At 45.7% G+C, this 25,701-nt stretch overlaps 1 protein-coding gene across 1 annotated transcript in view; it reads right to left on the bottom strand.

The window, feature by feature from the left end:
• The window catches only part of ITPKC (inositol-trisphosphate 3-kinase C), a 506,565-nt gene that overhangs the window by 467,336 nt on the left and 13,528 nt on the right, over nucleotides 1-25,701 (bottom strand). The gene's annotated exons all lie outside the window — the stretch shown is intronic.

Raw genomic sequence — 25,701 nt, 5'->3', positions numbered from 1 at the left:
CGAGTCGAAGATGCGGGGAAAACGGTCCGTTTTCCAAGGCGATCTCACGACGGTGAAGTCCACTGGTCCTGGGACTTCGTTCAGGGGGTAAGCTCACTCACAAGCCCTTGGAGATCGCTCAGCACAAGTCAAATAAAAGTTCCTTGAGTCTTTTCTTCCTCTTCTTCAGCAGCAAGGCAACCACTGCAGGCCAGTCCCCTAGGTCAGGGACAGTACTCCTCCATCCAGCTTTTCCAGTTCCTTCAGGTCGGACAGAGGTTTCATCTTGGCAGGACAGGATCTAGCTTCTTAGGAGCAGGGCTCCTACATTTATACCACAAATCATTTGTTCTCTCAGGCCAGGGGGGCCCTTGCCTAGTTCAGTCCAGTTCTGGAGCACTTTGTTGATGCGATGCAGGCTTCTTCTTTCAGGGTGCAGGGCAGAGCCATCAGACGCTCCACAGGTGGCGGAGCCAGCATTGGGGTGGCAGAGCACAGCCCTATTCAGAGTCCAGGTGTACTCCTCCCACCCATCTATCTGTCAATCTTCCTTTTCACCACCAGGCTACCTAGCCCTTCCCATCTGGGTTTCCCCAGCCCTGTCACTCACACAAGCCAGACAGCAGATACACATCACGCAGAGGCGGGCTGAAATGGTTAGGCAAGCAACGGCCAACTTTCTAAAAGTGGCATTTGCAAACGCAGAATATTAAAATAAATCTTACTAAAAGATGTACCTTATTATTCTGATTTCAGCCATACTAAACTCGATTTTCTACCATGTTCCCTCGGTCTGTTAGGATCATAGGATGTAACAATCTTAACAGCCCTTTCTGGCCTATGAGAACAGGGTAGCCTTCCAATAGTGAAAAACAAAAATGGCTGTAATTCACTATTAGGACATGCCACACACATCAGGGCTTGTCCTACCTTATGCTACAATGCACCCTGCCCTTGGGCCTACCATAGGGGTGACTAACATGAAGTTAAGGGAAGGTTTAGGGACTGGCAAGTGGGGGCACTTGCCAGTCAGCATGTCAGTACCAGACTGCACGCAGGTTCTGCAATGGCAGACCTAGACACATTTTACCAGGCCGCTTCTGTGGGTGGCACAACCAGTGCTGCAAGCCCACCAGCGGCATTTGTATTTACACGCCCTGGCACTCCGGGTGCACTTTACTGGGGTCTGATAGTAAACCAAATAAGCCAATCATGGAATCCAACCAACATATACATTTACAATGGGGAGAGCATATGCACTTTAGCACTGAACAGCAGTGGTAAAGTGCCCAGAGTCATAAAACAGCCAACAACAGGTCAGAAAAAATGCAGGAGGAAGACAAAAAGTTTAGGGATGACCCTGCAAAAAGGGCCAAGTCCAACATTCACCCTCACACATTTGGACTGATGCAGCTAGGTTTTCACCTCTGAGAGTGCACTGATGCCTGCTAACCAGATCTCAGTGTCAGTGTTCTAACCCCTTACAAAGTGTATGTCGAATTGGCCTCCCCCAATTGGCAGAGACAGACTTGCTTATAAGCCTCAGGGCATGTGAGGCAGAGTATCCACCCAGGGCTGCAGCACTGATTGTGCCACCCTGTGTGTGACCAAGTACAATACAGCTCCAAGCCTGCCACTGGAGACTGGAAATGCAGTGGCAACACTGTTAATTCAATGTAGTCATTCAAACCAATGGCATAGCCCCCACCTCTCTTAACAATACATTTAAGTCTACCCTAAGGAAGGCCTATCGAGCCCTAAGGCAGGGAGGTGTATATTATTTAGTAGGACATATATTTTATATTTATATCTGACAGCAACACTTTCACATTGTTGTTTTTTTATTTATTTATTTTATAATTGTATAGAGCGCGAACCAGACCCTTGAGGGTATCAGAGCGCTTTACAGTATTAAGGGTGGTGTACAAAGCGATGGGAAGGGAGGGATCAATTGGGTAAAATAGGGGATACATAATGCAAGAAAACACGTAGTCTAAAGTCCCGGCTACATGTGGGAAAGAAATCAAAACAGGTAGATACATTGTACAAGAAGGCACAGAGTCTCACTCTTGGGGGAATGCCCAGGACTGCAGGAATAGGAATCGTCCAAAGAAAGATAATAATGTAACGTGTTCATTAGGCGAGGTATTTACCCATTAAGAAGGTTTTGGTCTCCTTCTTAAAGTGTGCCAAGTACGGAAGTTTTCTGATGGCGGGTGGGAGAGAGTTCCAAATCCTTGGCGCAGACCCAGTGAAGGCCCGATTGTAGGTTTTTTTCTTCCGGAAGCATGCAGGTTGCAGCAGTGGGTCTTTGGCAGATCGAGAGTTTCTGGGTCCTCCTGATATCACAAGTTTTGTGCGAGAAATGTAGGGGAGTTGTTATAAAGAGCTTTGTGAGTAATGCAGGCCAGTTTAAATTGGATTCTGGCCTCATGGGAAAGCCAGTTCAGCGCTTTGAGGTGGGGAGAGATGTGGTCGAATTTCTTTGAGCCGGTTAGTAGTCTGGCGGCGGTGTTGAGGCAGGCTTTCAATGGGGCCAGAGATTTCTTGGGTAGCCCTGCAAGAGTAGAGCATCCATATTTTAATCTGGAAATGACTAGTGCCTGTACTGCCATTTTAAGGTCGGACACATCGAGGAAGGGTTTTAGGTTTCTTAGGGAACTCAGGTGGAATCTAGCCGTTTTGGCCATCGAGTTTATATGGCCGCGCATGTTCAGGCTGCTGTCCCGGGTTATTCCAAGGGATTTCGCCGAGTCAACAATGGTAGGAGGGCAGTTTAGTGCTGAGATGGTCTTGATCCATTCCTGGATGTCTGGATTGGGGTTGGGTGCAGAGATCAGAAGAAATTCAGTTTTATTTGCATTGAGTTTAAGCTGATTGGCGGTGAGCCAGTGGACTGTCAGCTTCAAGGCCTCATTCAGGGAGAAAATGTCCTCAGGGGAAGAGATTTTTATGTAGATTTGTGTATCGTCGGCGTACATAAGGTAGGAGATATTCGCAGCACGTAGAACCTCGGCGAGAGGTTGAATGTAGAGGTTGAAGAGAGTAGGGGAGAGGTTTGATCCTTGGGGGACTCCAACCGCAACCGGAGAGGGGGCGGATAGATTACCGTTGATGAGGACTCTCTGTGAGCGGTTTTGGAGGAAGGATCTAAACCATTCAAGGACTGTGCCATCCAACCCCATCCTGAATTTGAGGCGTTCAAAGAGAAATTGATGGTTAACCGTGTCGAAGGCAGAGGAAAGGTCTAGGAGGATTAGGAGACAGGTTTTGCCTTGGTCGAGGGCTTGGACAGTGTCATCTACAATGTGGAGGAGGGTGGTTTCCGTGCTGTGTCCCGATCTGAACCCGGATTGGAAATCATCTAACCGGTGAAATTTGTTGATGTGTAGGCTCAGTTGCTGTTGCACACATTTTTCCAGAACTTTGGCTAGGAGTGGGATGTTAGATATGGGTCTATAGTTCTCAGCGAAAGCAGGGTCTAGCGTGGATTTTTTTTAGGATGGGGACAACTTGGCCAGCCTTGAGCGAATCAGGAATTGAGCCCTGGAGGAGGGAAACGTAGATTATTGAGGTCCAGGAAGGGATGATAGCCGGAGAGGCTGCAGCTAGGCAGTTGGATGGAAGAGGATAATTGAAGTGATTGTTCGGATTTAAGGAGGCAAGAATTTTCGAGATAGAGTGTTTGTCATAGATTTTAAAATTGGACCAGTGCGCTAGGCTTTTGGGTGAGGTTTGGGAGGACAATGCGGAGAGAAGAGGTAGAGCTGACAGATTTTGATTTTGGTGGTGAGTTGCGGATTTGAGTTTGTTACCTAGGGCAGAGATTTTGTCGCAAAAGAAGGAAGAGAATAGAGAATTCCTCACTTATTATTAGGGGTTTAGGTGTTTCTTCGGAGGTTTTCGCTAGTTTGTTGGATTGGTGTTTGACCAGGTCGAACAGCTTGCGAGAACGATTTTTGGCGTTCTCCAGTTCCGTTCTGAAGAATTCTTTTTTTGAGTTGAGGATTTTCTTATTGTAGGCATTTCTGGCCTGGCGGAGAAGTTTTAGATGTGCTGCTGAAGGGTGTTGTTTCCAGTTACGTTCAGTCTGTCGAAGGGATCTCCTCTCCTTATTGAGGGATCAGCGGAACCAAGGGATTTTGTCTTTGATCTGGGTTCTTTTTAATTCTAGTGGTGCCAGGTCATCGAGAATGTCGGATATGGTTGAGGAGTAATGATCCGCTAGGTTGTCAACTGAAGTGCACGGGGGGTAAGGAGGGGGGAGGTCGGTCTAACAACGTGCTGCCAGTTTCTCGTGACCAAGGTTGTTGGTGTCTCTAACCCATTGTTTGGGAATCACGGGTTGAGGTGTCCATGTCTTGTGGGTGCTGGGCAGGAGGAAGGTGATGGCGTGGTGGTCAGACCAATCACAAGGGTCAATTGAGATAAGTCTGACCGCTGATTTTTTAGCAATGAACCAGTCTAAGGTGGCGCCATTCGAATGAGTAAGGAGGGAGCAGGCTTGGGTAAGGGCTTGATCGGCCAAGAAGTCTCTAATGGCATTGACCTGAGGATCCGTAAAGTCATTCCAATGCAAGTTGAAGTCGCCAAGGAAAATGTCAGAGTTTGGGGAAATCTTGGCTGTGATGATTTCCATGAGGAGGTCTCTAAAGGTGTCGTTCTTGCCTGGGGGGGTGGTAAAAGATGTGAAGTTTGCACAGTTGTGAAGTGTTGTTGGAGATGGAGAGTGCGAGGTATTCGCAGGAGTCTGTAGGGTCCACAGGCGGTTCCGTAACAAGGAGGTTGGAGCGGTAGATGCAGGCAATGCCACCCCCTTTTTAGGTCTCGCCTAGCAGCGCACATGCGTTGCATAGGAAAAGACCTTTAGCAATCGCTTCAGTTTCCCTGCCAAAAACGTGCACACATTGCATTGCTTTGAATGCAACACGTGCACGTCTGGCGATTCCTTTGCAGGAGCGAGCTTTCAAACCATGTGTTAATTACAAACATATGGCTCCTACTCGCTCCCGCAAGGGAAACAGGTGCAGGCCCCCTCCTCTCTCCCCTCCCCCTGCTGCCTCCTCCTCTCCTCGTCAGCGGAGGTGCGCGCGCTTGTTGCCTGTGGAGCTGCTGGGAGAGGCGACTTGCACCAGTGGGCTGTCGGTTGTTAGGTAAGGCTGCTATATTGTACTTATGTATTGTTAATGAGAAGGTTTGCCTGGAAATCACGGAAATTGAATTACCGCTCAGAATCTGTGAGAATCTTGCGGTATGTGGACTCAGTGGTAGATGATAGTACACTACCAGAAGCGCTGCACAGGAGTATAAAGGCGCTTAAATGCGAAGACTAGATAACGGAATTGACCAGATGGTCCGCGCGGTGCTGCGTCATTCATACGCTGGCTACGACCTCGCAATACCGTTGTAAAAGTATTGAGTAAAGTAAACCCTCTTTCCTCTTTATTAAAAGTTTCTATAAAACAAAAACAAAAAGATTTGTAAATATTTATTTTTCGTATGCCACCCTCCAAAGTATTGTATTGGTAACATTAACATTGCGGTTACAGCTCCTGCAACGACCAGTATAGCGCCAGCAGCGCATGCGGCTTGCGGGGGGCGGCCGCCTGCACTCACTCTGTGTAAGCCCCGTGAACAGGAGCAGCGCCCCCTGGTGCTGCGGCTTCTTCCCCTCTGGGCTCTGGTTCAGGTCGTTGAAGGCTTCCAGAAAGCTGGCGGAGCCCTGGCTGGCTGCGGCCTCCTGTGTGTCGAGTTCAGCCTCTACTGAGCGGCCTCCTCGGCTCTCCCTTTCTCACTCCCTTGAAAGAGCACACGCAAACCATTAGTCTGTGTCTACAACTACCCTAGACCTGCACATTACCATAAGTGAAGGGTTTACACATACCTTTTCCAAAACGAAAGACCAGCAGGACGAGGGTCACTGTAACTAACCTACAAGCGGGAGAAATAAATGTAGGAATGGTAAGGAAGTGATGATGGAAAAACAATGAATGTACGCACGGAGTCACAACTGGGACTTTTCAAGAGTGCTCGCGGAGTTTTTAAGACTTGTAGGTGGGTCACTTTTTATTTAAAATAGTCCTCTTCATTCGTTTTACGACTCGAATGTCCCAAGTTTCTTAAAAGGTGTGCGGGACCACCCCAATTTCAGCTTACAAGCTTGATTCATAGTTTACTCCTGAAAGAAACCCAATAGTCACAAATCTTTTAAACATGGTGACATTGGTGATCAAAGTCTTTAGCTAAAAAAAATACTTTGTAGGTCGTGCATTTATAACATTTCTGTGAAAGCATGAAATCGCTCCTTATTTATTTACAAAAAATGAACTGTAAAACGAGAGGGCAGACACCCCCAATGAAAATGTTCTGAAACGCGCTATAACCTGCATGTTGGAGGCCTACATGTACATTGCAATTCAAAACATTCTACTGGTAAAATAAATGGTCTAATATATAACAGACCTCAAGGTTAACACAGAACACGAGACTGAAGAATGTATACAGTGGTATTTGTTCACATTTCAAAATGTTATCATCCTTGATGACATAGTGTACCCACTTTTTCATAAAACGATGAATATATCACATTAATATGTATTGGCAATGTTCAGGGTCCTCTATTGTATTAGCCTGCGTGTTATATTCTGAAACAGAGAGGGAGACAGGAATTAGTGGTAATTCCAGTTGACCAATTACATGTGGTTCGTTTTAAAAAAACTGTTGCTAGAGCACGCTGAACTGCTGAGATGAATCCTGTAGCAGCCGCTTGTAACTGCAGTGCACGTATTGACTTCCGGGGGTATTTTTTTAAACATTAAACGTCTTTGTTTCTGTCCGGCAGAAGGCTTATAGTCTAATGTCCAAACGTACTTGTTGGTACACTGGACATAACAGTACCGACTTTCAACTGGTCATCTTGAATTTCCTCCATGGAAATAAAAATGCTGAGATATGTCGACATTTCTAGGGTAGCAGAGTATTTCCGCTGATTTGTAAGATTTATGATGTATGAAAATACAGTTTTAGAACTTTTATATCAAATGCAGGCCTAGCCTTGAACTTTATGTCAAAATAAGTCAAAAATGTGGAGATGCCCAAAAGATGACACAAAACGGGAAGAAGTAGTAAAGGTGACGATGGACTTATATATGGTACTCAAGAAGGCATAAAGGTAGATATTACACGTGACATAGCAATGATTGAGGCCAACAAAAATTATGACTATTAAACAAGCATTGGCATAGCCAATAGGTCTCGCCTTTGGGACCTTTTAAGTGTTTAGCCATGCAACAGTTGTTGTTGCACCAAGAACATTGTGCTGCATAACTAAATACTTAAAAGGTCCCAAAAGCGAGACCTATTGGCTATGCCAATGCTTGTTTCTTTGAGTGCCTGTCCATCCTTACGATGTTATTGTTGGGTGGAACTAAGAGGTCTAGGTAGGGCGATGAGGGTTCCTTGAGACAAGATTCAGTCAAAATCGCTAGGTCCGATTTATGTCTCAGGATGAGGTCAGCGAAATCAGACGCATGTTTTACAGCTGACCGGCAGTTTATTAGGAGGCTGGCTAGGGAGGGGCCGGAGTGAGTGTCAAGGGTAGAAGCAGAGATGGGAACTCTAGCAAGGTTGCTATTTACCACACCTCTGATGCGGAGGGTAGCAGATCTGTTAGGGTTAGATGCAACCGTGTCTATAGGGAGTGCTTCCCTCAGGTCTGAGGGGCTTGGGGTGGTCAAGGCAGAGTCGTAACCACTGAGGAGGTCAGCTACTTCTTCCTCCGAGAGTTCTGAGGGATTAAGCGTGACAGGGGTGGGATTGTAGGTACGGAGGAGAGCAAGAATTTCCTTCTCCGAGAGGTGCAGGGTTGCTTACGGGGGCGGAGGTGTCTCAGGGAAAGTTGTAGGAGGTGAAGGAGGGGCTTCGTGACAGGGATGTGGGTCGCGTTCTGCGAGAGCCAGAGATTGGAGAAGGAGAGTTCGGTGATGTGAAGAAGGTGCTTTAGATCCAGAATGGACTTGTGGATGCCCAGTGTTAATTCTGTGGCTCTGCGGTGAAGATTATCAATGTCTCTAAGAGAGGTAGGTTCTGGTCGGCAGGGGGCCAGTTGCAAGGGAGTGGTCCTGATAGTGTGTACTGGCAACCTAGAGGTGGGTTTAGGCGGGCAGAGGGCCGGTTGCAGGTGCGCTATTCTGACGGAGTGAGGGGGGCTAGGTCGATCAGTGTCATTATGAGAGGGAAAGTCTTGTGGGCAGGGGGCCAAAAGGGGGGGAGCGATTTCGTCTGACTGAGTGTGTGGCCTAGAGGGGGGGCTAACTCGACCAAAGTTCTGGGCCATATTAGATGTTTCCATACCAGTGTGGTGGGCCCTAGTAGGAGTTTCCGTAACCCGGAGTGCAGGAAGATTCTGCGGGCAGAAGGTTGAGGGTTTAGACATGCTTCTGAGGGTATGTGCTGGATGCGTTATAGCGTGGCTGGGTTGGCATGTGAGGTGGGCCCTAGGGGGAGTTTCAGAAGCCGATGGAGCGGGGATCGCTTGAAGGTCTAGGTTTGGTGGTGTGGGCGCGCAGTGGTTGGCATGCGTAAGTGACAGGGTGTCAGGGCCGGGATGTCCAGTGACGAGGTCACTGGTAGGAGTGTTTGGTGCGCGGCAAGGCACATTAGGCGGATTGGGCGAGAGGTGGAGCCGCAGAAGCGTGGACTGAGACGGGTTGTGAACATATTTTTTAAGGAGGGTGTAGAGGTCTGCAAATTTGATGAGGTTTTTGGGAGGCCCTTGAATTAGGATAATGCCGCTGTTGTGTAATGTGATGGTAAGGTCAGCACGCAGGGTTGCAGATGGAGTGATTGAGAGTTTTTTTTCGTGAGGGATGTTCCTGGCTTCCTGTACTTTGAGGAGGCTCGAAAAGGAATTGTGCCAGAGGGATGTTTTCCTGGAATAGAAGATGAGGTCGTTGATGACAGTGCCCTGGTTCATGCAGAGACGATGGTCAGATATCAGGGTCTCTGGATGACTTTTCAGTATGGAGTGCTTAAGGGATTTGGAGGCGGATTTGGAGAGATTAGGAGGATAGATAACGGTATAGTAATTATCCCCCGTGGAGGTCAAGCAGGGCTCCGCCATGTTGGGGAGAGTGATGGGATTGCCGCCCCATCGTTCGGTTTGCGTCGTGAAATATATACGTAGGTCTGCCCTACTATCGAGGTTTGCTTACGGGAAGCGCAGCCGAGTCCAGATGGCCCATCTGAATGAGCAGCTAAAAGCAAGTGCAAGGGCTATTAGACATATGCCCATGCCCGGGTGGGGGTTTACCAGGTCACATTCAGCAGAGTAGGTTGAAAGGGCGGAAGAACAAAGCCCATACTAAGATGGCCACTGTAAAGGTCTTCTTTCTGTTATTGTAGGTAGCTTCTGGCCCAGTCCTCTTTTTATTGTTGTCAAAGCATGGCTCAGTCCTCTTTCACTTACTATGAGTAGGGCAAGTGAGGAAAGCTTCTATTTTGTGATGCAAGCGTCATCAAAGTGGATGAGCCAGCCCATAAAGGTTAAGATGGCCGTCTCAGACAGTTACAATCCTAGGGTGTATACAGATCAGGCGTCTCTCAAGTGGCGCATAAAAAGATCACCCCTACAGTCATTGTGGCCAGCGTGGCGCTCATCGTCCGTTAGGTCAGGCAGGTTATGACAAAAACAAAGCAAGCGTTTCTCAAGTGGCACATATAGAGATCACCCCTACAATCCTAGTAGCCAGCATGGCACTCTCCTTCCATTAGAATAGTCAGGCTTGTCAGCGTTTTTCTCAAGCAGGTGAGCCGGGATCCGAAGTTAGGGACTCAGGTGAGACGCCCTGCAAGGCGCGCCCCGCTTCCAATTAGTAAATAGGGTCCGTGCAGTCCGCGGAGAGATACAGAGCGCAGGACTTGCTCGTCGGGACCCCCGCATCAATCAATGACCGATCCGCACTCCAGTCGGCTATTTCCTGGGACGCCGTAAGGAAAGCGCCATCAGAGGCGGGCGGATGGCAGGTTCAACACCGGCATCCAACTCCGGTGTCAAACCGCAATTACAGGCAGGCAGGAGGGAAGCGGGCTCGGCTCTACATTGGAGCGCCGTGAAGTATAGCGGCATCAGAGGTAAGAGGAAGGCAGGCTCGACACCGGCATCCAGCTTCGGTCTCACACGGCACCACAGGCATGCTGGAGGTGGGCTCAAGCCGGCATCAAATATCAGACTCAAACCTCTCAAAATGTTCAGAGCTCGGCACTATAGGAAGGCGGAAGACGGGCGCAAACAGGCATCAGAGGCAGGCGAAAACACCGGCCCCCAAACTCGGCTTCAGATGCGGGCGGAGGGCGGGCTCCGCGTCTGCATCCACTCCGGCTGAGGACGTCGTGGCAAGCTCCTCACCAGGGCACCACCGAAGTTTAGTTGGACGATCCCTCCGGCAGTACAATTGGTCCGCTCCACAGCAGGGCGCCGCCGCAACTCCGCGAGCGGCAGCCAAGACGGTCGGCGACGGAGGGAATGCGACCCTCTCCCAGAGATCTTCGAAATAGGTAAGCCCAATATCAGGAAACTTGTTGCTCTGGGATCGCAGCTTGCAGTGTTACTGTAGAGTGTTGCAGCGCGAGGTGGATGGCAGGGTTATCCGGGGATAGAAACCGATTTGGTGATCCCCTACCCGGGAGCTCTGAAGCAGAGCTCCTACCTGGCGGCCATCTTAGGAACCTTTTGCTGTGGGAGAGTTAGAAGACCCAATGGCTAATACAGGGTTACTGTCTGATCTCTCAGCCCAGATAACTTCTGAATGGGACTACTTAGATGGGCACTCTAAGGTTTCAAATTAATCATGGCATTAAACCCAACTTGATGTCCAAGTCTAATTTAATGTCACTCTTAAAGAAATGCAACTTTTAGAAAATTTACACTCTGTGACCTAGTTTGTCCAGAGACCTCACACTGTCACTAACCACCAGACAGCTTTCTGCCCTCCCGGAGAGTAGTGTGAATGACTTAGCATAGGGACAATAGCAGCCTGCTACAAGGTGAAGTTTTACCTCCCCTTCGCAAGAAGCCACTCAGGGTGTTGGCCCAAAAGGCAAGCTTCAAAGGCAAAGCCGGCTTTCTTGGGCAAATGGCGATCACACTCTTGAGGGACTGCCCTTTTTTCAGGTAGACAGGCTGGCGAAGGGAACAGAGGGGAGACCAGTGCCCCAACCGGTTTGGTAGCCACAGCTCCTAACATCTCAGGAAGAATTTCCAAATCTTGAGAGTGGGCAGAATAGTGAACTCTGGGAGTGCTAGATGCCACACATATCCGGAAAGTTGTCACCAAAAGGGAGAGGACCTAGTAGCCCATTGGCTAGGGACTGAATCATCCCCCAGGGCACTTTCTGGGAATAAATGTGGCACCCCTGGCACTGTGAACCTCAGATCACACCGAAACTGGAAAGAGGACCAAAGATGGAGTGGCCTGCTGATCCCTGGACTTGGCAGAGAGAGGAGGCACCGTCTGCTGGACTGTACCTGCTGCACCTTGGGCTAACGACGAAGTGAGAATTGTGCCTGTGGCTCAGGGAAAAGTTGCTCCCCAGACTAAAGAAGTGATTAGAGGGTCAGTTGGTTGACCCCCTGGAACCAGCACCAGGGCCAACAAAGCTAAATAGTCTAATTTGTAAGGTCAGTAGCCACTTCAGAAGAATCACTGCTGACTGCCACTGGGCACCCCAGGAGATGGATCTTCAACAGGTAAAAGTTGCACCGAAGTCAGCTGGACCTAGGAGTATCATCTGAGTCTAGATTTGTCGCCTAGAGGGACACCAGCCTCCACCAAAGGATATCACTGTGACAATATGGACAGAGCTGGCCTTCTACTGTCTCAAAGAGGACTTTGAGGAACCATCGACCTGTGACCAAAGTGGCCCCACCTGACCTGTGGACCGAGGACTAACCACAAATTCAAAGGCACTCCTGTTGACCGCACAGTACCCAGAGCATCCTTGACCTTTCTCCCATCCCCTGCATCCACAGCATCAGGACCACTCCATTGGAATCTATGGCGGTCATGCTGTAAAGTTTGGAACTGGACTGGAAAACACTTTGGTGGCCAGGTACTGTTCAAATACTCATTTTTCACCCTCAGACCTACCCCTGTTGGATTTTGGTCGCCCAAGCAGGGCCGTGGTAGTCAAACTCGGCTCTTGAAAATAAAAATAAAACAGTTAAAGGCATAAAATATAATTCCTTTCATCAAGTGTGCAAACTCCTCGATTTTAAAGAAAGACATAAAAAGGAAGCAACACACTAGCAGACTAGAGGGTTAGGCAGCAATCATAAAAAATACAATCCTGTGCGGCATTGCCTGAATTTATATTTACGCAAGATTGTAAGTAAAAATCTTTTGCGATGTTCAGAATAAAACTTACAAAAGGAAATGTGCAAGTCAGATTGGGGTGAGACAAACACAGCAAAGCTTGAGTGGAAAAAATGCTGGAGGGGAAGCCCAACATACACGGGATAAGGTTTAAGCAAAACCGGAATAAAATAAATCTATGGTGTGGCTTTGTCATGAATGACAAGTATGATGGTTCCCCATCACCGAGCATTAGGCCCTCAAGATACACTCAAACCATATATTTATTGATATGATTTTTAAGTATAATTTCAGCCATGTGGTTAAAAAAACGAGCTTGCATTGCTCTTTTAGATATAGTCGAGCATGTGTTTGGGGTTTCAAAGATAGCTCTCAGACCCAGAGCATTTAAGGTGTTTTTAACATACATAATCCAGGTGATCCTCTGTACGTGTTCTAATGTGAAGCAAACCATAATAAACTCTTGGGTCAGACTGACTGTTTCTCTTCTCTATATGGAGTGCCATAGGAGAATTGGTGCTAAATTCATCTGGTCTGTTAACTCACAATGGCAATTAAAATTAGAGCAACTATTCGGGAGGCCCATCAATTTTTTCCAAAATGTATCTATTGATTGTATTGCTGTTGGATTAATATATCCCCATACTCCGGCACCATAGGAAGCTACTACACTGGATTTTGCTGCATATACTTTTTTTACCATATCTATCTGTTTCGAGCCTAGCTTTTTGATGAACAAATATATGGCATTAATGCTTTTTTCCAGCATTATCCCTCTGTTAGACACTATGTGGGACCATGCTGTCATATGGTCGAAAGTCACCCCTAGGTAAGAAAACATCTCCGCCTGGGCCACTTTCCGTTCGGAGATTAAAAAAAAGTTGGAACTTTCTTTGCCTTTGTTACCTGTAACTAGGATGAAAGACTTTGCCTCATTTGTTTGTAGGTCCAGATTTTTCATAAAATTTACATAACAGTCTAACAGCTTCTGGAGAGCCCTTCCTGTACGGGCAATTAAAACCGCATTATCTGCATAAAGTAATATTGGGATGCAGACCTTATTCATTAAAGGGACATCTAGGGTTAATTCTAACAGGGGGGCCTTTAATCCATTGGTGTATAATGAAAACAAAAAGGGGGCGAAAACACGCCCCTGACGAACCCCCTTGGTTATTGAAAACCATCTAGTGACCTCCCCTTGTTGTCCATATCGGACACAAGCTGCAGCCTTCGTAAACAGTTGCCTGATGAATAAAATTATTGCTCGGTCGACACCCATCTCCATCATAATCCCTCATAGGTGAGAATGGGCAACACAGTCAAAGGCTGCGGATAGGTCCATAAAGGCCAAGTATAGCTTACCTTGTTTGACTTGTGTGTACTTGTCAATGAGCAGGCTCAGATTAAGACATTGGTCCTGTGTGCCTTTACCCCTTTTAAAGCCATATTGGGACGGAATCATAACTTTGTTAGTCGTCACCCATTCCTCAAGTCTATTCAATAGGACTCTGCCCATAAATTTTGCCGTGTTATCCATGAGGGAGCTAGGCCTATACTTTTTTGTGTCAGATTTGTAGCCCTTTTTAAAAATGTGTTTTAAAATGGATTTCTGCCATGACTCAGGCGGGCCCACTTTGGCTATTAAGTTAGGGTAGCCAGCGGACACCCCAGTAGACCAATCCTCGATGGCCAAAAGTTGTACCTGAGTCAGCTGGACCCAGGAGTGTCATATGAGTCCCGACTGGCCACCAAGAGGGTCACCAGCCTCCACCAAAGGATATCGCCGGGACCGCTGTAAATGAAGACCGGTAGCTCAGCCGCAGCTGGCCTTCTACTGTCTCAAAGAGGACTTCTGGGGATCCGACCTTTTTGGCCATGGCTACCCTACCTGACCTGTGGACTGAGGAATAAGTGCAAAGGCACCCCCCATTGACCTCAGAGCACCCACAGCATCCTTGAGCATCCACAGCATCAGGATCACTCTTTTGAAGTCTTTGGTGGTAATGCTGTAAAGTTTGGAACTGGACTGGAAAATGGTTTTCAAACTTTACAGTTACCAATGCTAGTTTACGGTAATACTGAGGTTTATGTTCTCTTTAAAAATCTATATCTCCAGAACCCTTAAGTAGATTTTCCTCATCATGGAAAATATTATCTATTTTTATAAACTGGTGTCGGATTTCTTTCTTGTTTTGTGGCTTTCATATTTCATTGTTTGATACTGTTAAATGCTTTGCACTAGTTCCTTTGCTTAACCCTTGCTGCTCGAAGCCATAGCTACCCAAGGTTGAGCTTGAGGCTTTACAAATAATAATAATAATACCAGCGTATGTAAAGCGTGAAGTTAATTCACGCGAGGTGTCCCAACGCTGGGGATCTTTGGGAAGATTAAGCGAGCCATTGCCCAGAGTCACAAGGTGCTGGGCTACCCTGCCGCCGGCCCCGGGGATCGAACCGTGAGCCCCCGTGTTCCGGAGTCAGCCGCCTTGGCTGCTGCACCACACCTCTTTCCCAGCCAAATGAGCCTGACTGGACTCAAGACAGTTTTTGCAAGTGTATTAGAAGACAAGGTCACACAACCATACAATATAATACACCCAAATCCTCACACTAGTCTCCTGGAGACCAGGGAATTGTTGTGGTGGTGTCTATTCAGCCCATGTGCTGCTGAGGGAGCTGGATCATCCAAGTCCCTTCCAACTTTGGTGTCACCACCACCATTTCCAGCATTCTTTTATCAGTCTGTTTGTCGGTCTTTTATTTAAATGGTCCTCCCCCTACTCTTTCCTCGCTCAATTTATCTACTCTCCTTAATCACCCTTCTCCATCTTTCCCTGTGCTGATCTATCTTCTCTTTCCCTGGGTGCCACGTGGAGCCTGTGACCAGACCCAGCGTGCAACTCCCCAGATAAGTGACTACCCGTCTCCTCCTAGCATAGATACAGTGATAAGGCAATCTGTGGTTTGCACATTAACTTCAAACGTTTAAGAAAGCCTGAAGAAAAGCACTATTTAGAATGTAAATAAACTGCAAATAAAAAAGCAGCAAAATCTGTCTTTGTCCGACTAATCAACTGTGACAAGTAATATTTTAACGAAAGGCACTTCTACACAGTAAATGTAAATTGATACTTGCATAGCGCACTACTCACCCACAAGGGTCTCAAGGCGTTTGTACGAATACCGCTGTGGAACCCATCCTGGCTTTCCCTGTGAGGCATCCACTCCTGGGCACCCCCAAGGTGGAGGCCAGGCATCCTTTAGCATTGTGGGGGCCGTTGTGGAGATCAAGCAAGCTATTGCCCAGAGTTGCAGAGTGGGACTCCATGATTGGAAGAGGCACCAAGGCGAGAATTATCAGGTCTGTGGAATTTTTGAACCCAAGAACCACCGAGGCGGGGAATTGAACCCTGGTCCCGGGCTAGACTTCAGCATCAGGGTTTGCCGCTCTAATCATTGTGCCACACTTCTTCACAGTGGATACTCCCTCTCATGATACTATTCCCTTGGGTCCACTTCGGCTGCTGTGTGTTTGAATACTGTTTCGATTGTAATTACCTTGTGTGTCTTCAGTTTGTGCCATAGACGATGGCAATTAACCGGTCAGCCACACTGCACTGCAGAGTTACTTTCTGATTCTGTAGGCTTTTCCCAGAGAACAATAGTTTTCAGGTCACAGTCTACCAGACAGCGCAGCGATGTGGTATGCAAAAAACATCTTGGAGAGTTTCAGAAAGTTGACCTGTGAATGCATTCTGTCTGTTGTTTGCCATTGGCTTTGTAGTTTGTAACTCATGTTTTCTGGCTGTTGATTTGCTCGCTTTATTTTCTTTAAGCTGAATAGCTCGAGTTGGTACCTCCTCATGCCAAAGCCGCTTTACAGTATTCTTCTGCGAACTCATTATCTGTGATAAACAGGCCTGTACATTTTGTTCTTATCTCATCCCATTTGCTGGGTATTCAAAGACCAATGTCAAATGTCAAGCTGCATCTTCGAGGAAGCCTGGTGTTTATTTTTACTTTCGGCTGACTACAAAGTGAGAACGTTTACAGGAAAGAGGAAGGCAGCATACTTTCTCCATGGAGCCTGTTTGTGCCCTTTATTTAAAAAAAATATTTTAGACATTGCCATCTCAAAAGGTATCTTGTTCTTCACCTGCACAAAACATCTGCCTTTCAGTTGTGGGGCATGAACATCACTATTGTTATTGTCAGGGTGGGTGAAAACAAACATTTCTAAAATCATGTTTGAACACTATTACTTCCAACAACAAAAAAACTTGCACCGATTTAGCCTGATAATACTAGTTACTTGCTTTCTTTCACGTTGATGTAAACTATGAACTTGTAAATAAATGCTTGCCCATTCAACGTGGGGCCACAAGCAACGTTCAGGATGGCGCTTGTGGAACGCACTGTTTTAGCCTGATGTATTAGTACTACTAAGATGAAACAGTCCTGCATGTAAATGAAATACATTTTTGAAATTTTTGCAGAGACTTTTTCCTAGTCAACATGTTTTTTGCAAAATTAACTTTCTTTGGTGAGTCCATTGAATCTGTGAAACTGCTTTTTTAGGAACAAAGTACAAACCTGCATTTTAGTCTCAGCGTCACCCTAACATATGATGATCTTGGGCAATTTACACTGTTTATGGCCTGTTCACTGTGAAGCCAAGGATAAGATCTTTTCACAGGAAACAGCCAGCCACATGGTAATATAATTTAACAATGTTTGGTTTTCACTTATGATGTGTAAGGCATATGCTTTATTTATGACATCTGTGGCAACTCGCTTTGGAGAGTTATGTTTAGCTCCACAATAACTATGTATTCCATTTGCAAGTGTGCCTTTTTCGGAACACATATATTACTGGATATAAACGATTATGTAGTCACAATGTAGCCGCCTTCTATCTAACTTATTTGATAGCGGTGAGACAGAAGAAAGAGTACTAGCTCAGGACTGTGCTGCGAAAGCCCCTTAGTCTCTCAGCACTGGTCGGACCCGGTGGTCATTTGTATTGTAGGCAGAAGGGAGATGCAGTGGAACCAATAAAGAACAAACATTGGCAGAGCCAATAGATATTGCCTATGCAAGATGTTTTGGCTTTACCAATGTTTTTTAGCAATGTTGCAAATGGCAGAAAGTAAAGAAGAAAAAAAAAGCTTTATGACGAAGCCAGCGTTGACTGTGTTATAGTGTTTTTTTAGGTCTCGCGAGCCAAAGGCTCGAAGAGACATTTTATATCTGGGCTTTTCAAAGTGCTGCCGTGGCCTAAAGCTACAGTGCACGTGAACGTGCACGTGCGCAGCGCCATGTGTCTTTCCTCCGTAGCGATCGTAATCACGATCACTTTCACTTTCGCGGGCTCCTCTGTTGCTGGCATTCCCCCCTCCCTTCTCGCCCAGCCCTTCTTGTTTTTTTTTCTCTTGTACTGAGTCCAAGTCTGATGGTCAGATGCGAGTATCACTCTCTCACAACGAGCAGTTTATCTGCAGTTTAACTAAACTGGATTTCATCTCCTCCGTCTCCCCTTGTGTCAGGCGATGCCATGCTGTAAACAAGAAAAGGCATTATGGAGAGTGACTGCAAACTGTCCTCCCTCTAATGACTTGCTTGTTACATGATGAGCAAGGATTCTGGGAGTTGTATTTCACCGTGGCAGCGAAGTACAGAAGCTAGCCAACTTGTTTGCCATGGCGCCTGGTTCGCGCCCCTTGCTCCTTGTTTATTATACCAGCATATTTGCCTTGGTGACTGAACGCAGCGCCCGTGGAGTCCGACCCGCCAGTATTCCACTGTGAGTCCCAGTCAGGCGCGCAACACCCATTGGACTCACAGGGCTTCAGCCCCCCACCCTCGCGTCTGGCAGCCCAGGATGAGACAGCCTCGCGGCACACAAACAGCCGCACCCGAGCACTTCACAGGTCTTTAAAAGACCATTTGCATGTTAATGAGGCCTCGCTGTTGTTTCACCCCTTCTAAGAGCCCCTGCAGCTCCACTCTGCCTATGGCTTAAAAGACTCAGCCCCCCCCCCCCGAAATTTTTTCTCAGCCCCCCCCGAAATTTGGCTCTAGTTGCGCCTCTGGTCCCAGTTATGGCTGTGCGGTGTCTGCAGGGATTGCTCCACATTCCTATCGGCAGAATGTGAGGGTTAACAGGGCGGCGTCTAACATCGGGTGACCCATGCAACCGGAAGCCCCCCGGGCATCCAAGGATTAAAGGGTAACGAGCGATTCTTATTTCCTGTCTCTTAATCTTTGGTTCGAATTTAGCGGCGTCATAAAATGCCCGTAAGTGCTCGTGGAGTCCCACAGTGAAAATGCACTTGAGGTTTTAATTCCTAACATACCTCGAGCTTTCAACCTTCCTAGGTTGATTAAAATCATCCTTCTGGGTTGCTAAAAACATTTGGTTAACTTCAGTTACTCCATGTCACTCAAGACGTATTTTAGGTTCTAAGGCTTTATATGTGACATTGTTTCCAGTTGTGTTGTTGCTTTGCATCATGGTAGCGCAGTACTGAAGGTGACAGTTTACTTTTCAGCACACAGTGAGTTTACTGCCGCTGTTTACATACGCTGATCTTTCTGACGGGTTTTACAGCACTGTGTTGCCTTGTGCGCTGCGAAGGTCTTCGGGTGGCTTGTTGGCACTACATAAAATACGTATCACAAGGAGGTTTCTTGAAACATAAATATTAACAGGACTGCATAACGCGATGCCCTGGCATACGATGTGTTGAAAACAGCACTGGTGCCTGCAAAAACGTCACACTTTTAACTCATTCCCATGGTCCCCTCCGAATGCAAAGTGCCAGCTTTCATGTATGTACTACTATATGTTACGCTACCCGTGACAGACTACCGGCTTGCTTTCCCTATAACGAGTCTTCTTTTTGGTTGATTTGTTGGATAACATATAAAATATGTTATACATCCGGTCTAGGTACTAATCTGCTGAATTTGGACCTCGGGACCCCGAAGTTGAAAAATGACCACAAATTAAGTCATGATCTTGTTTTGGCTGTAATTGTAAGTATATGTACTTTCAAAAACAAATGTGTGCCATCTACTGTCACAATTACATGTTCATCCCTATTGCATGCTGGAGTATGCCGGCTGAGCTCACGACACACCTCTTCTCCTCACCCTCCTTCCTTCTGCCTCATGTTGATCTTCTACTCACTCTCCATCCTTATGCCTCATGCTGCTCTTCTCACTCCTTTCCTTTTGCCTGATGCTGCTCTTCTCCTCACTTTCCTTCATTGTGACTCGCGCTGCTCTTCTCCTCCTCATTCAACTTTCTTCTGCCTCACATTGCTTTTCTACTCACTCTCCGTCCTTGTGCCTCATGCTGCTCTTCTCCTCACTCTCCATCCTTCTGCCTCACGCTGTTCTCCTCCTTACACTCCATCCTTGTGTCTCAAGCTGCTCTCCTCCGCACTCTCTATCCTAGTGCCTCACGCTGCTCTCCTCCTCACTCTCTATCCTTGTGCCTCAAGCTGCTCTTCTCCTCACTCTTCTTCCTTGTGCCTCACGCTGCTCTTCTCCTCACTCTCCATCCTTATGCCTCATGCTGCTCTTCTCACTCCTTTCCTTTTGCCTGATGCTGCTCTTCTCCTCACTTTCCTTCATTGTGACTCGTGCTGCTCTTCTCCTCCTCATTCAACTTTCTTCTGCCTCACATTGCTTTTCTCCTCACTCTCCGTCCTTGTGCCTCATACTGCTCTTCTCCTCACTCTCCATCCTTCTGCCTCACGCTGTTCTCCTCCTTACACTCCATCCTTGTGTCTCACGCTGCTCTCCTCCTCACTCTCTATCCTAGTGCCTCACGCTGCTCTCCTCCTCACTCTAACCTTGTGCCTCAAGCTGCTCTTCTCCTCACTCTTCTTCCTTGTGCCTCACGCTGCTCTTCTCCTCACTCTCCATCCTTCTGCCTCACGCTGTTCTCCTCCTTACTCTCCATCCTTGTGCCTCACGCTGCTCTCCTTCTCACTCTCTATCCTAGTGCCTCACGCTGCTCTCCTCCTCACTCTCTATCCTTGTGCCTCACGCTGCTCTTTTCCTCACTCTCCTTCCTTGTGCCTCACGCTGCTCTTCTCCTCACTCTCCATCCTTCTGCCTCACGCTGTTCTCCTCCTTACTCTCCATCCTTGTGCCTCACACTGCTCTTCTCCTCACTTTCCGTCCTTGTGGCTCACGCTGTTCTTCTCCTCACTCTCCTTCCTTCAGCCTCAAGCTTCTCTTCTCTTCTCCTCACTCTCCTTTTCTTTTGCCTCACGCTGCTCTTCTCACTCTCCGTCCTTATGCCTCATGCTGCTCTTCTCACTCTCCGTCCTTGTGCCTCATGCTGCTCTTCTCACTCTCCGTCCTTGTGCCTCACGCTGCTCTCCTCCTCACTCTCCTTCCTTGTGCTTCACGCTTCTCTTCCCCTCACTTGCTGTCCTTCTGCCTCATGCTGCTCTTCACCTCCTCAATATCCTTCCTGATACTTCATAGTGCTCCACAAATAACTATAATCCAGCTCAAAATATTCCACTACACACCACATATATACAATCCATAACAAATGGATACAAAACATTGCCATTTACACCGCAAAAAGCTCAAAATCAAACAAATGCGAGACCTATTGCATTTCCAATGCTTGTTTTTACTTGCAGCTATGCTGCACTAAAGCCAGTGCTGCTGTATAATCTATACCATAAAGTTCCTCTAGATCTATAGTCTGGGGGACACAAGCCCACTTTGCATGTGGGACCCAAGTGCACTCCTGACCTTTGCATGCGGCCCACTATTCAAAACGGGCAAGCATTTATTTACAAGTTAATCAACGTGAAAGAAGGGAAGGAATTAGGGTGCCCTGCACAGTTAATGTTTGGGTCACCTTAATTTTTAAGGCTAGTCTTCAACAAACGTGTAAAATATGAAAAAGTCTCTTTAAAAAAAATCATAAATGTATTTTATTCACATGCAAAACAATTTCATCTTAGTAGTAGTAGAACATCCGACTAAATCAGTGTACGTATTTTTATTTTTAAGGACCAGTTTTCAAACATGAATTTTGAGACATTTGTGCTTCCACCCACCCTGACAATGGCACTAGTGAACTAAGAGGCAAGTCAGTTATGTGCACCCTTTGGATGGCCTGGGTTGCTTTTCTAAATGGACGATGGACATTTTAGTAAAATCAGATGTTGGGGAAGTTTTCGTACAGCGCACATCGTGAAGGGAATGTCTTTCAAGATCATATTATATGTAATAATAAAAAACAAGCATTGGCAGATGACTATAATAAAAATGTGAAATAACGGAATCCTTTGATCCTGACCATAAAACACTGAAATACTTTATAGAACGTTTAAGTGCTTTTTATAAAACTGCCTGTACTGTGAAAAAATTTGAGTCATACACTTTTAAGGTGTACCAGTTTCCTAGGCGGGTAGAAGACGAAATCTGCGAGGGAAGAAGCCCATGGGGAATAGAGGAAGGGTCAGGAAGCGTGTCAGCAGTGGAGGAGGCGGCACCCACACTGCGCCACAGGGAGATCTGGGGCGGCAGATGGTCAGTAGGGAACAGGGAGATATTAGCCAGAGCTGATTCTAAGTTGGGGGTAGTAGTAAAATATAGCAGTAATTGGGATTCACTGGGTTTACTAGACCTTTTGACTCTAGTGCTTGCAAGTCAATTGCACTTCTGACTGCTTGTTTAGTAGTAAAATATAGCAACAATTGGTATTCATTGGGTTTCCCGAACCTTTTGGCCCTTGTACCACTGCACCTACTGCACCATTTAAATCATTACCCTAGTGTCTGTAAGGCTACTTCACCTGTGATTGCTTGTATAGTAGTAAAATATAGCAATAATCGGTGTTCAGTGCGCTTCCTAGAGTGTGCTTCCTAGAGCTTTTGGCCCCTGTGCCACTGCACCTGCTGCACAATTCAAATCATTACCCTAGTGCCTTCAAGGTCATTGCACTTGTGACTGCTTGTTTAGCAGTAAAATATAGCAATAATCAGTGCCCAGTGGGTTTCCTAAACCTTTTGGCCCCTGTGCCACTGCACCTGCTGCACCACTCAAATCATGACCATAGTGCATGCAAGGACAAGTGAGGTAATCAGGCTTATACTGCTCCCGAAGGTGTTGCCATGCACCTTGTACCGTTCAATTTCTATTATTGGCCCAATCGGAGAGAAGAATCCATTTGGCTCATGAATATGCAGATGACTGAGCACTGAAGAATGGGAAATTAAGTTTGGCCTCCGCTTAACCCCTTCTGCCTGTTGAACGCTTTATTTTACCTCAGCTTCAAGAACCTTACCCTGAAAGCTGTATTTATTACATTATTTTGCATGTAAAATCGTTGTGATTAGCTTTGAATATTATCAGGCCGTTTGAAAACAATCTAACACTGCCTAATTAGCTAATGCATCTTTGACTGTTCCACTTCACTAAATTTAGCAACTATAAATCGGAGATTAGGCTTTCTTATCGTCCGGAATCTGCTCGGGAAATGCTGCAATTGCGGGGCACATAGAAACTGTGCGTTATGTGCATCAGGTGTCATGATAGTTTGATTGCATCACCTCAGTATTTAAAGACCTACTGAATAGCTGGCCTGGGCGTCTCACTGGGGGCAAAATCAAGCGTTAATGAGCTATTAAGAGTTAACAAAAACAAATATAAAATTCTTTTTGAAGCTTTTATTTTTCACTGACAATTGGTCCACTTTTTTCGTGTTATACGAATTGCTCAACTAAAATCACACAGTCTTGCAGCAAATTGTGAAATAACAAGGAAAGGGTGTAGTAACTGTTTTGCTCTAATTGAGACAAGATTAAGATAAGAAAACCAACTTAACAAACATAACGTTAGACAACTCAAAATATATTAAATATGTCAAACACAAAACCTTAGAAAGAAAGGACGTTTGGGTTCCAATAGCGTTTAATTTGTGTTAAAATTGTAAGTAACTACAGAAGTGCAGCAATGCAATGAAGCCTTTGTGCTCACTAAATAATGACTGCTAAATAGTTTGTACCTGTCTCATGCTATTCCAAGCCACTCAAAGTAGGACCTTACCTGGTACTTTTAGATGGTTACAGAAGCAAACTATCTTTAAGGAGCTTTCTAAAAACAATTTGAGAATTCTTTAGGAACACGTTTCATCTTTCTAAAAAAATAATATATATATATATATATATATATATATATATATATATATATATATATATATATATATATATATATATACATACACACACACACATACATACATACTGCCGCTTAACAGTATAAAACAGCAACAACTCCTTTGTTGCGGGGTCGTGGGAGACCTGAATACAATAAATTGGCCTTATTCCTACCTGTCATATGTACATGCCTCTTCTTGGTTGGAGTAGGATGGATCTTGGAATATATATATATATATATATATATATATATATATATATATATATATATATACACACACACACACACACACACACACACACACACACACACACACACATATGCATACATACTGCCGCATACATACTGCCGCTTAACGGTATAAAACAGCGACTTTTAATCTAGAGTCCGTAGGTCACAGGGATCTGCGACAACTATTTCGGGGGTCTGCAACTGTTTTTTAAATTAAATATTAGCAGACTAATACAAAGAAGCAAAATGTAAAATGCACACTTTAAGTGCATTTAAAAGAATGAGTGTGGGTGCGCAAACCGCTGTTCAGAAGCCGGCAACCGGCGCTATTAAATGGCAGCACATGCATAGTTAGAATCCACCTCATGACTCTTTAATCCTTTAATCCACTACCACACATTTGCTTCCTCTTTATCTCATGCTTGCAAGTTCCTGTTTTCTCTAATTGTGACTTTTTACCCTCTTTCTCTTGCTTCTTCTTTGCCCTTGTGTGTTGTTCTCTCACTTGCTCTTGAGAAATGTCCAATCAGTTAAAATAAGCGCCAGTCCCCAAAAATTAATGCTGGTGACCTCCACCGGCAACTTTGGCTCCAATTAAGCACTGTTGTATCGTTAACTTGATTCATGAGTGTAGCACAAGTACAGCAAACAGAATTTATTATGGACGATTGGTTGCCTCAATTCATGAACGTCAATTAACCAAAAGGCCTGGGTTAGGGGAAGTGACATTATTCACTATTACAAATTTTTAAAAATTGACAAAAAACAAGGAGATTGCAGGCCCAACCAATGTCCATAAGGACGAGCTACCCTGCCTGTGTTCCTGGCACTGATTTTGCTACCTCACAGGCCAGGGGTCGCAAATACAGTGCAATGGGTCACATTGGCAAGCCAGGGGTCACAGCTGCGACCTCTGGCGACCCCTAAATGAAGTCCATGCCTCAATTGAAGAACTAGTATGCTACAGCAAAATGAGAGCATGCATTATGAGGAAAAAAAACGATAAGCTAGCGTCGACCATATCACTTCATCTTTAAGAAATGAAAACACATTTTGAAAAGTTCCAACGTTCCTATTAAAAAAACATAAAATCAGTGTGTGTATATATATTTTGTTTGAGAATTAAATTAAATACTCCGTAATTTGTGTATTTGTTTGATGCACTCCTGCTTCTTTATTTCTGTGTAATATTTTGAGGTTCGAATCATAGAAATAGCTTAGGTTAGTGTCCCTTTAAGTCATTGTATTGAGAAATGGTTGTCTGAAAGCTTGCACTGAAGTAAATGTTCTCCCATTTGCCAAGGGGTGTCCTCTAGTAAAACGTGTTTACAAAGGTGCTTAACCCGTTACAGACGCTGCGGCATATGGTATGCCAAACTTTATCAGTCTAAATATTTCTCTAGTTTATGCAGTTTAGCTAATACTAGACTCGAGCAAAGATAAGTATATTTTGAACCTTTCAATCGACCTAACACAAGTGTTTATAAACTAATAAATACAGTATGTACGAAAGGCATTTGATTCTCTCAAGTGGCCATACATGTTTACAATTCTCATTCGAATGGGGCTAGGAGCCCGGCTACTGGGCTGGATAACCCTCTATATTAAATATATTTTCACAGATTAGACTGAATTGAAGTGTTTCCTCTGTTTCTCCAATTACCTGTGGTACAAGGCAGTGGTGCTCCCATTCACCTTTACTGTTTGCAATTGCAGTAGAGCCCTAGTCCTGTTTCGTTAAAGAATCCCACGCATATGGAGGCCTTGGGATTGATAGTGCTAGGTACTTGATTTCAATGTAAGCTGACGATATACTTCTTCATGTGAGATATCTGTCTAACAATGTTTCACCTCTGATTAGAGAGATTATACACTTTGGACTATAGCCTTAACTTCAGATAAATTGGAATAAATCCCGTTT

This window comes from Triturus cristatus, chromosome 9 (genome assembly GCF_964204655.1).
Source record: "Triturus cristatus chromosome 9, aTriCri1.1, whole genome shotgun sequence".
Classification (NCBI taxonomy): domain Eukaryota; kingdom Metazoa; phylum Chordata; class Amphibia; order Caudata; family Salamandridae; genus Triturus; species Triturus cristatus.
Note: the sequence above shows the minus strand (reverse complement) of the source record. Positions and strands in the feature narration are given on the sequence as shown.